General features: G+C 26.2%; 2 long non-coding RNA genes across 5 annotated transcripts; both read left to right on the top strand.

Moving 5' to 3' along the window:
• The first annotated feature begins 2,137 nt into the window (after positions 1-2,137).
• Positions 2,138-7,064, top strand: LOC136080436 (uncharacterized). 3 transcript variants are annotated; one of them, XR_010638463.1, is made up of 7 exons: positions 2,138-2,217; positions 2,433-2,691; positions 2,937-5,533; positions 5,777-5,857; positions 6,086-6,166; positions 6,340-6,417; positions 6,611-7,064. It is a non-coding gene; the product is annotated as an uncharacterized LOC136080436 (long non-coding RNA). The 3 variants fall into 3 exon arrangements; XR_010638462.1 differs by having other exon boundaries at positions 2,433-3,086; positions 4,933-5,533; positions 6,611-7,055; XR_010638461.1 differs by having other exon boundaries at positions 2,433-5,533.
• Positions 7,065-7,472: 408 nt separating this feature from the next.
• LOC136080435 (uncharacterized) lies at positions 7,473-10,646 on the top strand. Of its 2 annotated transcripts, XR_010638460.1 has the most exons (3): positions 7,491-8,258; positions 8,421-8,557; positions 10,529-10,646. It is a non-coding gene; the product is annotated as an uncharacterized LOC136080435 (long non-coding RNA). The 2 variants fall into 2 exon arrangements; XR_010638459.1 differs by lacking the exon at positions 8,421-8,557 and having other exon boundaries at positions 7,473-8,258.
• The last annotated feature ends 1,553 nt before the right edge of the window (positions 10,647-12,199 follow it).

Below are 12,199 nucleotides of genomic sequence, written 5' to 3'. Positions count from 1 at the left end.
ATTATTGGTAATATGTTTAATGATAGTAGTGAAATTGAAATGGTAATAGGCAACATAAAAATAGTTGTTGTCAAATAAAAGAGATAGATCTAGGTAGGAAAAAATTAATCGTTGTTGAAATGCAAGAAATGCTGCTCAGCAAGCAGAGAATTCAGTGTCAAGCAGTGTTAATGTCTGTTAATTCCATTTTACTTTAGACATTTGAGAACAAAGCAAAGTATGAATTTTTCTATTTATAGTAATATTATTTATATATTTATAGTAATATATTGAGTGATTTATTGTATATATATTTATAATAATATTTAGATTAATAACAATTTATAACAACAATTTATAAACAAACAGTTAATAAAATAAATGATTTTAATGTTTTTCTATAATTTCAAACATAAATGTTCTTTTTTTTTATATAGTTTTTTATTATAGTTTTTTTTTTAAACATCTTCGCTTCCAACAAGGCTGCAAGCAACCATTAATTAGAGTTGGAAGTTGCCTTTGTCATTACTTGATTAGTTTGCTTACTGTTGAAACATGGTTTTAATTTTGTAAATTTAATATGATGTTAAGTTTACTCTATTAATCATTAGTCAACAGTCAGAGAGAAGCCGGAACTTAATTAAGAAATGCTGGGAGTTTATCTTTTAATCAAGGTAAAAATAATTTTGTTTACTGGTAACATAATAAACCAGTTACTATTATCTATTGTGTGTTTTTTTACTTTTTTTAACATTCTGCTTTGAAAACATTTTCTTTCTCTCCCTCTTTCTCTTAGATTAGAGGGAGAATTAATAAAACTTATTACATATTTCTTAATATCACAATTGATAATGACCATTTATAAGAAATATCTTACAAGTTGGTTGCTATTTTCTGATATAATTGATAACAAATTAATAACTATAATTGTCCCTTGATTGTTTAAATATTGTAACAAGTGAAATCCTTTTAGTTCAAGTATTTTAGTTAATAAAATATCTTATCAAGTTGTGGTGTCATTACTTTGTATAGTCTATCCTTTACATAATATTTTTTTTTTAAATTATTCTGGAGACACAATAATGTGTGCTTACAAATATCTTATGCTATTCGGTATTGTTACTGTGTTTTGTGTTGATAGAAATAGGCTGTTATAGCTATTTTTTTAGTTCTTTATATTTTCTGTAATTTTATCCTAATTCTCCTAACAATAAAATGCAAATAATACTTTTGTAATTAAAAATTGTAAATTTTTATTTATTTCTTTTTTTAGGTAATTGCAGGCTTTACTTGACTTTCCTTTACTGGTACCTGCTGTGTTATGACATATTTTAAAAAGAACTTAACTGATGTTAATGCAGTTTTTATGTCGTTAACTATAAGCAATGACATTGCTGATCGGGAGTCAAACTTAAGATGTTATTTATAGATAAATTTGTATTTAATTTTTCATACCAAGTTATTAATGTGTTTTTATTGTTATGATTTAATTTCTAATAAACCGTATGTATTACAGGTTGCTTACTGCTAGTACCTCAATGAATGGCAAAGTTCTTAATGGAAAAATTCTGAAATAACAATATTTTTAAATGCATAGAAAAGTTGATACTTTTACTTTGTAAAATAATTTTATTTGATAATATCAGTTAGTATATATATATAATAATTTTTTTTTTCTTTATATATAAATAGATATTTAAATCAAAGTTTATATACCATTAACTTGATGGTATATAAATCAAGATTATTTATAACACTTAGATTTTAATGATTAAAGTTAAAGAGTGTTAATAATAATCTTGATTTTATTAGTACTATTAATATGTAGAATTATTGTCAAAATAAATCTAAGTATATTGATATTATTATTTAATACTCTTAAATTTTAATGGTATTTAATAGTATTAAATACCATTAAAATTTAACAGTATTAAATACTAATCCTGCTTAATACTCTTAAAGAACAGAGCAGTAATAAATTAGTAAAACCACTTTTTTTTACTTCGATAGTCTGTTTTATAGCACATGCTAGTAAATTATTATATAATATATTATAATAATATTTAATTATTATATATATAAATAAAATATTTTAATTATAACATAAGTTATTATATTTCTTAATTTGTACTTTTTATATTTATATAAACTAGCTCTATATTTTATTGATGGCATCAAATCGTTCTGATAGGCAAAGGTCAAATTCGGAATTGTCATCCTTTTTTACAACAATTCTTGGTAAATAATATTAAATAATTATTTAATAATATCAATAAAAATACAAATCATTTATATATAAATAATATGAAACTTTAGTATAAATATACAAAAAATTAAAGTTTTATATCGTTATAACAAAGTTTGATATCATTTGAGGTTGATTATATAAAAATATGTAGTTTGTCTGTTTACTTTATACTGTTTATTTATAGTGTAATTTAATTTTTTTTTAGACAAAAATCGTAGTACACAAGATGACAGTGATAACCTGTTCCCTATCGATTTTTCTATATCTGATATTTGTTTTGATAACAATTAAAATAATTTAAATTATTCAGATAGTGATTTATATTTAAATGAAGAAGATTGCATGCATTCAGAATCAGAAGATTTTGAGCAAAATATGTATAAAGACTCCAGTGATAATCAGGCTTCAGAGCCCAAAAAAGACTTCAAAGAAAATATCTTAACAATTGCAGATTATTTGCTTAGGTTTTTTAATTCTTTTAATATTTAGTCATCGTGCAATGTTATATCTTTTAAAATTGTTGATCAAATTTAGAGTGCCTGATGTTCCAAACTCTATTTATTGACAAAAAAATCACATTTTAAAAATAGAGATTTAAAATTAGCTTAAGGAAATTTTTTTTATTTTTCAATTGTTGAAAATTTGAAGTACTGTATTGACAAAGGTATTTCTAATGTTTCATCAACTATAGATTTCATTTTCAATGTAGATGGTTTGCCACTTTTTAAAAGCTCTGGGCTTTGTGCATGGCCAATAATCTTGTATATTCCACAGTTTAAAAGCAAATTTGCATTACCAGTATCCGTTTATTGTGGTACAGTAAAACCTGATTTGTCTACTCTGATAACAGATTTGTATGGTGAGTTGTCAATATTAAAGTCTCAAGGTTTTGTATATAAAAATGTAACGTTTGTTATCAATAGTATAGTTTTTGCTTGTGATGCACCTGCAAGAGCAATGCTCCAAAGTATCAAGTACCATACTGCGAAACTTGGATGTTCATATTGTAAAGTTGAGGGTGAAACTGTTGAACATCGAACTTTATATTTAAAAAATAATTGTGATATGCGTAATGATTTTAGTTATTGTGATATGAAAGAAAATATTCAAATTATTTTATCACCTTAAGCTGCAATATCAGGTATTAGTTTACATTACAATACCAGCATCTGGTGTGCCTTGGCGTTTGTAAAACGTTATGTTTTTTCTATTTTACATCAGTTTCTCAGTATCCATGTCTTCCTTGTAAATCAAGCTTAAACCAAATGTTGCGAGTATTAGAAATTATGACGAACTCTTCTAAATCTATTCCTATCGAATTTAATCGTAAAATCAGACCTTTATCAGAACTGTGTCATTAAAAAGCTACAGAATATCGTTTTTTTTAATTATATTTAGGGCCATTTTTGTTGAAAAAGATTTTGCTGCCAGATTATTATGAACATTTTTCGTTGTTACATTATGCTGTGCATTGTCTTTGTTCCAACAGATTTAATGATTGCGCTAAAGGGTGCATCACTCATTTTGTTACAAAATGTCCAGAATTGTTTACACCAAAGTGTATGTCATATAATTTTCATGTTTTGTTACATTTAACATATTTTGTTAATTTATATCAACAGTCTCTTGACTACTTTTCTACATTTCGTATTGAAAATTGTTTATCAATTTTAAAACGTAAAACTAAAGCTACGTCTAGCATATTTTCTCATCTTTTAAGTAATATGAGAAATATCCGTAGTCATTCTATAACTGAAAGAGCAATGCCTCTTTCTTTCTAAACCGCCGGACAATTGTTGTATTACATCACAAGAAATTATTTTGATTACAAATGCTTTGAGTCGCCCAACTATTTTAGTTTCTGGTTATATTCTAAAGTGACATAAAAATCTGTAAACAATTGGACCTTATGAATCTTCTTCTTTTGGTATCGGTATTTATTTTAAATCTACAACACATGTGAACAATTTAGCTCCTGTAAATAAGTGTATTTGTTATCCGTATAAGCAAAAATTTATCCCATATTGTAATTCAAACTATGTCTTAATATGTAACATTAAATTATGGTATATTTCTTATTATGTATTTTCCTCTAATATTTATTAATAATAAATTTATTTTTTCTGTTTTTGACAATAACTGTTTTTTGTTGTTGTTGCAACAAACACATATTTGAGAATAATTGTATTAACAAATATAATCTGGGTGTTAACAAGCCCGTCAGAGTGTTAACCAGGATGTTAAATACCCCTTATACCATTGAATTTCTAATTAGTTTAAAATTAATTAGTAATTAGTTAGTAATGGGACAATATCAATAAAAAATTTCAATATTTTATGAGCAATGACAATAAATATTCCCAAAATACAGGTATAAAATATATTCCTGACTAACACCCTGTATATGTGTGTGTGTATATATATATATGTATATATATATATATATATATATATATATATATATATATATATATATATATATATATATATATATATATATATATATATGCATGTCTTCTGCAAGTTGTTCCAAATGAAGACAGCTGTCACCAAACTATAAACAGTTTAAAACATGTAGTTAAAGTTAAAAAGTTTGGTGCACAGAAATTAATGAAGTACATAAAGTTCAGATATTTATAAAATCTGATTTTTTAAATTTCTTTTAAAAAAAATGTAATAATAAATTCTGTTAATAATTTATTTAGAGTAATAAACGCACACCTTTGCAGCCGTTGGAAAACCTAACCAGTGGAACTGACTCTGATGCCTTTACAGCACTGTTTCTTAAACCACTGAAGGTTAAAATTAGTGAGCCACTACCGCCACTTTGTTCTCCACCATTAGTTCCAATGCCTATATCTACCCCAATTTCTTCTAAACAACATGTTGATAAAAACCAATCACAAATTTCACCTCCTAACATTTCAAATTTTTGTAAACCTTTGAAAGGTAAAGTGTCCGCATCAGCTTCAGTTGGTCCAAAAAAAGTGCGAGCAAACAGTACTCATGCAGTGCTCAATGAGCTTAATGTTCTTTGCAATGATGCAGGCATTGATTCTGACACAGTGCAAGCTGTTCGATATAGTCAAGCTGTCATTTTGCAAAAATTAGCTTTAATTTCACAACGGTAAAATGGAAAAATAAAATTTCCAGTTAAGTTGGAGAAATTTCTTAAGGACTGTGTTTTGGCTAAATTTCCAAGTGAAACTTGAAATGCTGTTGAGTTGCGCATCATACGATTTTTGCATAATGCTAACGATAAGAATGTTGGCAGGGCTGCTAGGCGAAATTCTAAGGATCCCAAAAGTATAAGTATTTTTGATAAATTGTTTTTACAATTGTTAATTTAAAACCAATACTTTAAATAAAAAGAAGCTATATGTAACAAAGGGGGTCTTTAAAAATTGCCCCAAGCCCTGAAAACTCTTCATCTGCAACTGTCTTTGTATTTATGTATGTTTGAATGAATTCTTGGTTAGAGTTTTTCCAATGTTTTCTATAAATTGTGATGGAATGGCATTTAAAGATATATAAAAACAATTTATTTAGGTACTTTAAAATGTGGTGGATCAAAACACACAACCATGGATAAAAAAGAGGCTATGCAACCTGATCCAAAACGTTTAAAAAGTAAGTCTTTTTTAGATAAATAATATTTTTGATTTATATATATATATATATACATATATATATATATATATATATATATATATATATATATATATATATATATATATATATATATATATATATATATATATATAAATATATATATATATATATGTATATATATATATATATATATATATATATATATATATATATATATATATATATACATATATATAATTTTCATAGGGTCTATTAAATGCAAGGTGTTAAGCAATGCCAAGGATGCAAATGCTTATGACAGTGCATATTCTGATCCAAAATGTCAAAGTATATTTTTATTTAAGTTGTGATTCTCTCAGACTTCTCTCTTTTTCTCTTTCTCTCTCTCTCTCTCTCTCTCTCTCTCTCTCTATTTATATATATATATATATATATATATATATATATATATATATATATATATATATATATATATATAATATATGTATAAATTTTTATAGGGACTGTTGAATACAAGAAATTTAATGCTATGGATACAAATGATTGTAACAGTGCACATCCTGATCCAAAATGCCAAAGTAACTTTTTATTTAATTAGTAAAAATATGATAAGGTATACTCTTCCGGCTGGAAATCTGTATCGGCTGGAGGTGCATACGCTTCATTAATTGCACCATCAATAACAATGTCATCCTTAATAAAAGTTGTTCATCAGTAACCTAACTACGCTATGATTCGTATGTCAAAATTTAACTTTATACTATTTTTTAGATGTTGCACATGAATACGAAGACCAATGCCCAGAAAACATCGGATGTTTAGCCAATCTTATTTATTTGATGATTCAACAGATTCAAATTAATTTATTTTAAAATTATATTTAATTTTGATTTATATGTGTATATTTTAATTGCCTAATCCTTTTTTCGTATCTTACATGGTAACGTTTATAAATCGAAATTTAACTTAAGTTTAACTTTCAACTTACATCAAACTGATTTCAGTTGCTTAAATATGTCACTATTTATAAATAAAAAATTAACATATTACCTATTATAAAAAACAATTTTAAAATGTTATTACTTAAGTAATAAGTTTTAAAATTGATTTTTATTACAGAAAACAATGGAAATATTCATACTTAAGTAATAATATTTTATAACAGAAAACAATGGAAATATTCATACTTAAGTAATAATATTTTATAACAAAAAACAATGGATATATTCATACTTAAGTAATAATATTTTATAACAGAAAACAATGGAAATATTCATACTTAAGTAATAATATTTTATAACAGAAAACAATGGAAATATTCATACTTAAGTAATAATATTTTATAACAGAAAACAATGGAAATATTCATACTTAAGTAATAATATTTTATAACAGAAAACAATGGAAATATTCATACTTAAGTAATAATATTTTATAACAGAAAACAATGGAAATATTCATACTTAAGTAATAATATTTTATAACAGAAAACAATGGAAATATTCATACTTAAGTAATAATATTTTATAACAGAAAACAATGGAAATATTCATACTTAAGTAATAATATTTTATAACAGAAAACGATGGAAATATTCATACTTAAGTAATAATATTTTATAACAGAAAACAATGGAAATATTCATACTTAAGTAATAATATTTTATAACAGAAAACAATGGAAATATTCATACTTAAGTAATAATATTTTATAACAGAAAACAATGGAAATATTCATACTTAAGTAATAATATTTTATAACAGAAAACAATGGAAATATTCATACTTAAGTAATAATATTTTATAACAGAAAACAATGGAGATATTCATACTTAAGTAATAATATTTTATGATACTAAAGTAATAATATTTAAAATTATTTCTTATAATAGGTAATATGTTAATTTTCTATTTATAAATAGTTATTAATAAAAATACCTAAGTTTAGGATTTGAAATATAAAAGGAAAGAGACAGGACTGCAAGGCGAAATTCTAAAGATCGTAAACATATAAGCATTTTGTGAAATGTTGTTTTAATTGTTATTTAAAGTCATAACTATTTTTTAAAATGCTTTATATACTAATGTCCCTATGTAGTTATGCAGGAATCCTTGGTATGAATATTTCCAATATTTTATGTAAATTCTTGATGGGTGCATTTAGCAATTAAGGATGCATTAGGCCAATTTATTTAGGTGCTTTTGAACATGATAATTCAAAACAATTGTAATTATTATATTTTTAAGTAAAACAATATTTGTTAATGAAGTAATAATGTTTTTAAACTATTTTTTTTTAATAGGATATATGCTAATTTTTTTATTTATAAATAGTTATTAATTTAAATGTAAAAAAACTTAAGGATTTGAATGAAAGAGAAGAGGCAGGGCTGCAAGGCGAGTTTCTAAAGATCCAAAAGGTATAATTATTTTGTGAAATGTTGTTTCAATTGTTTATTTGAAATCATTACTATTTTTTAAAATGCTATATACAACAATATCCCTATGTATTTATGTATTTGTATTTAAGAATCCTTGGTTATAATATTTCCAATATTTTTTATAAATTCTTGATCATTTAGCCATTAAAGCTGCATAAAGTCAACTTATTTAGGTGTCTTGAATGTGATAATTCAAAACACAAATCCATGGAAAAAAAGATGCAACCTGATCCAAAACATTTTAAAAGCTTGCATTTTTTCTAAAAGTAATAAAATTGGTAATGAATATACAGTTTGTAATATATATATATATATATATATATATATATATATATATATATACATATATATATATATATATATATATATATATATATATATATATATATATATATATATATATACACTAGTGGCCATTGAAATAATGCCAGCAGCAAATTTTTGGAAAACACACAGTTTACTCTAGCAACAAGGTCTAGCAGGCATATTATCAAATGCAATTTTAACCTTACAATAAACTGAATAAAGTTCTAGCTCAAACGATGAATAAAAGTCAGTAATTCACAGGATATCCTTTATTTTTAGACACAGCATTAATGCGATCAGGCATGCTATGAACAAGTGTTCTACAGTATTCAGGTGTTATTTCTGTTGTCCACACACGCTTCAAAACCTCTTTCAGGTCTTTTTCTGATGTAGGACGATGTGCAGCAACTTTCCTTTTCATAATTTGCCAACAATTTTCAATCACATTTAGATCAGGTGAACTTGATGGCCAATTGGAAAAAAGTTCAATGTTGTTGTTTGAAAACCACTTTTGGACAATCTTTGCGGTGTGACAAGGGGCTGAGTCTTGTTGCATAATTGTTGCTCCTGAGATGTTCATGTGGATTTGAAGCTTACTTTCAAGAACCTCCAAGTACTTTTTGACATTGACCTTTTCCCCTTTATCGAAGATGTGCAGTCCACACCGACCACTTGCTGTGATGCCACCCCAGATCATGACGCTTGGTGGATGTTTGACAGTTTTGATAGTGTATTTGGGATTGAATCGCTGAGAGGCAGGACGTCTGACATAATTGTATCCAGGGCCTCGTAGATGCTGAAAGGTACTTTCATCTATGAACATGACTCTCTCCCACCACTCCCTTGACTTGTCTTTCATCGCACGGCAAAACTTCAGTCGCTGGAGGAGTTGTTGTTTCGTGATTAGAGGTTTCTTCGCTGGTCTGCGAGCTACAAGACCAAAGTCATTTGACAGACGTCTCCTAACAGTCCTAGCACTCACTTGAATACCCCTGTCACTAGCTAGGCTTGCAACGCGTGCAAAAAAAGTATGCAAATTAGACACAACAATGCTCTTCAAATAACGATCATCACGATGATTTGTTTTTTGTACTCCCTTGCAGTTGGAACGTCGTGAAACACCTCCAGATCTTAAAACATTTTCAACGGCACCTCTAGAAATCTTCAGTTTCTTTGCAATATCACGCTGAGAATAACGCTCAGCATTCAATGTTACAAATTGCCCCTTGACAAAATCATTAATATCTGGCTTTTTCCCCATTATCACACTAAAATAAGCAATAACAACATTATAGTTTTTCAGCAAGAAATCATGAAATTTAATTAAATACTAAGCCAAACACGTGTATATGCATAACATAAATAATAATGACGTCATATATAAACAAACCGAACGGCATGACGTTGTTCTTACTTTTTTATACATATTTCATTTTACAGCAAAATCATCAAGTGACTTTAATTCAATGGCCACTAGTGTATATATATATATATATATATATATATATATATATATATATATATATATATATATATATATATATATATATATATATATATATATATATATATATATATACATAGATATATATATACATAGATATATATATACATAGATATATATATACATAGATATATATTAATTTTTATAGGGGCTGAACGCAATAAATTAAACAATGCCAAAGATATATTTTGAACGATTCTCATCCTGATCCAAAAATCCCAATTAACTTTTTATTTAATTGGAAATGTATTAATTTTTATATTAGAAATATAAAATAATTGCTTTGTTCTCTTTAATCGAAAGTAGAGACGACTTTGATTTCTACGTTTCTAAGTTGAAATCTACTTTGTAAATTATATTATTTTACTATAACGCATATCTACAATACATTTACATATATTATTGATATGTGAAAATTTAATTTTATACCATTTTTTAGATGCACACAGTGAATTGTCAGTAAACAAAAAATGTTGGAAGTTCACCCGATCAAATTTATTTGATGATTCAACTGATCCAGATTTATTTATTTAAATAGAATATATAATTTTATTTTATATTTGTGCTTTAAATATACTTCAGTTGGTTTATCCTTTTTTCCGTAGTTATCTTACATGATATATTAACTCTTACATTAAACTGATTTTGTTTACTGATATTATTCCGATTTATGTTTATGTGTAAAGATTTGTTTACGATAGTTCATCGTCTGGTCGAGCATTTGTTGTTTTATTTAATCCTCGGGCCTAGATCAGCTGCTGACATTAGACAGTCATCCTTCGTTTCCTTACAGAAACGCGTCGGGGCGAGATCGGCTAGCCAATGATATAAGCGGTGTGGCGTCGGCTTAATATCGGCCAGCCTATGCATCGCGATAGTTTGGGGGGCTAGCCGATGTCGGACCGATATCGATCCGTACGGACAAAAACGATGGCGGTCCGATGTCGGCAGCCGAGCTCGGCCCGACATCGGCTTTAACACAGGGAAATGTATCAAATAAAAAATAATAATAATAATAATAATGAATAATAATCTAGTTATTTTATTAAGTTTAATAAAATTTATTTTAAAAGTTAAAAGTAGAAAATGTGATTAAGCGCTGGTTTGCTTTCTCCTAAAATTTTTCACAAAAAGTTTATCGTAAATAATAACAGAATACTTACTATTCTTTCTGTGTTCTTTCATCTTGGTTAGTAAATTTTTTCTTAATTCACATGTTTCGCTGGAAAAATCTTCTTTCATATAGATTCCCGATCCTTTAATTTTATTTGTTGCCTGTAACACCCTAACTTTGTCTTTTGTGAAATAATTTGACAACCATGGTTCTGGTTTTGTTTTCTTCATTTTTTTCTGTTCTGTGCACTCTTTCTATGTTGTTATTGTTAAGACGTAGATTATTTTCGAACAAATTTTGAACTTTGCTTTCTGTATTATTTTAATTTTTAAGTTTGTTTTCATTAACTCTATAAATCCGAAGATTATTTCTTCTTAGTCAGTCCTTTAACTGTCCTAATTTTTTTTGACCTCCATCATCAATGGCTTTATTAATTTTACTTTTTATCATTTTTTTCCAGTTCACTTACTTTTTTTTCTTGAATTTCCTGCGTGGCATTTAAACTTTCTTCAATATCTTTATTAATATGCTCTAAATTTTTTATTTTTTCATTAATTTTTTTTTAATTCAGCTTTTAATTTTCAGTTCTCTTTTTCTAGCATTTCGCACCTTTCTTTAGATTTAGTTACTTCTTTAAGTACCTGGTCAATTCTATCGTTTGTTAATTTTAGATTTCCGCTTATGATGTTGTAGATGTTTCAATCGTTGGCAAACATTTCTTGAAATACGTCGCATACTATCTTTATTGATATAATCGATTCGCTTATTTTGTTATTTGCGTCGTTTTTATATTTTAGGTCATGGCTATTTTTCTTTTCTATCGTAACGATAAAATATATTTACTAATTAATAATAAGATATTTTTTAGATATTAATATATTTTTAATAATTTTTAATATATATTTGCTTTTACCTTCTTCTAAAAAAAAAAAAAAAAAAACTATCCTTTGGTATAAAATGCGTCTGCTCACAACAAAAGCCAAAATGTGAAAAAAA

This window comes from Hydra vulgaris, chromosome 05, assembly GCF_038396675.1.
Source record: "Hydra vulgaris chromosome 05, alternate assembly HydraT2T_AEP".
Classification (NCBI taxonomy): domain Eukaryota; kingdom Metazoa; phylum Cnidaria; class Hydrozoa; order Anthoathecata; family Hydridae; genus Hydra; species Hydra vulgaris.
The sequence above is the reverse complement of the archived record's forward strand: the minus strand, read 5'-3'. Positions and strand labels throughout refer to the sequence as shown.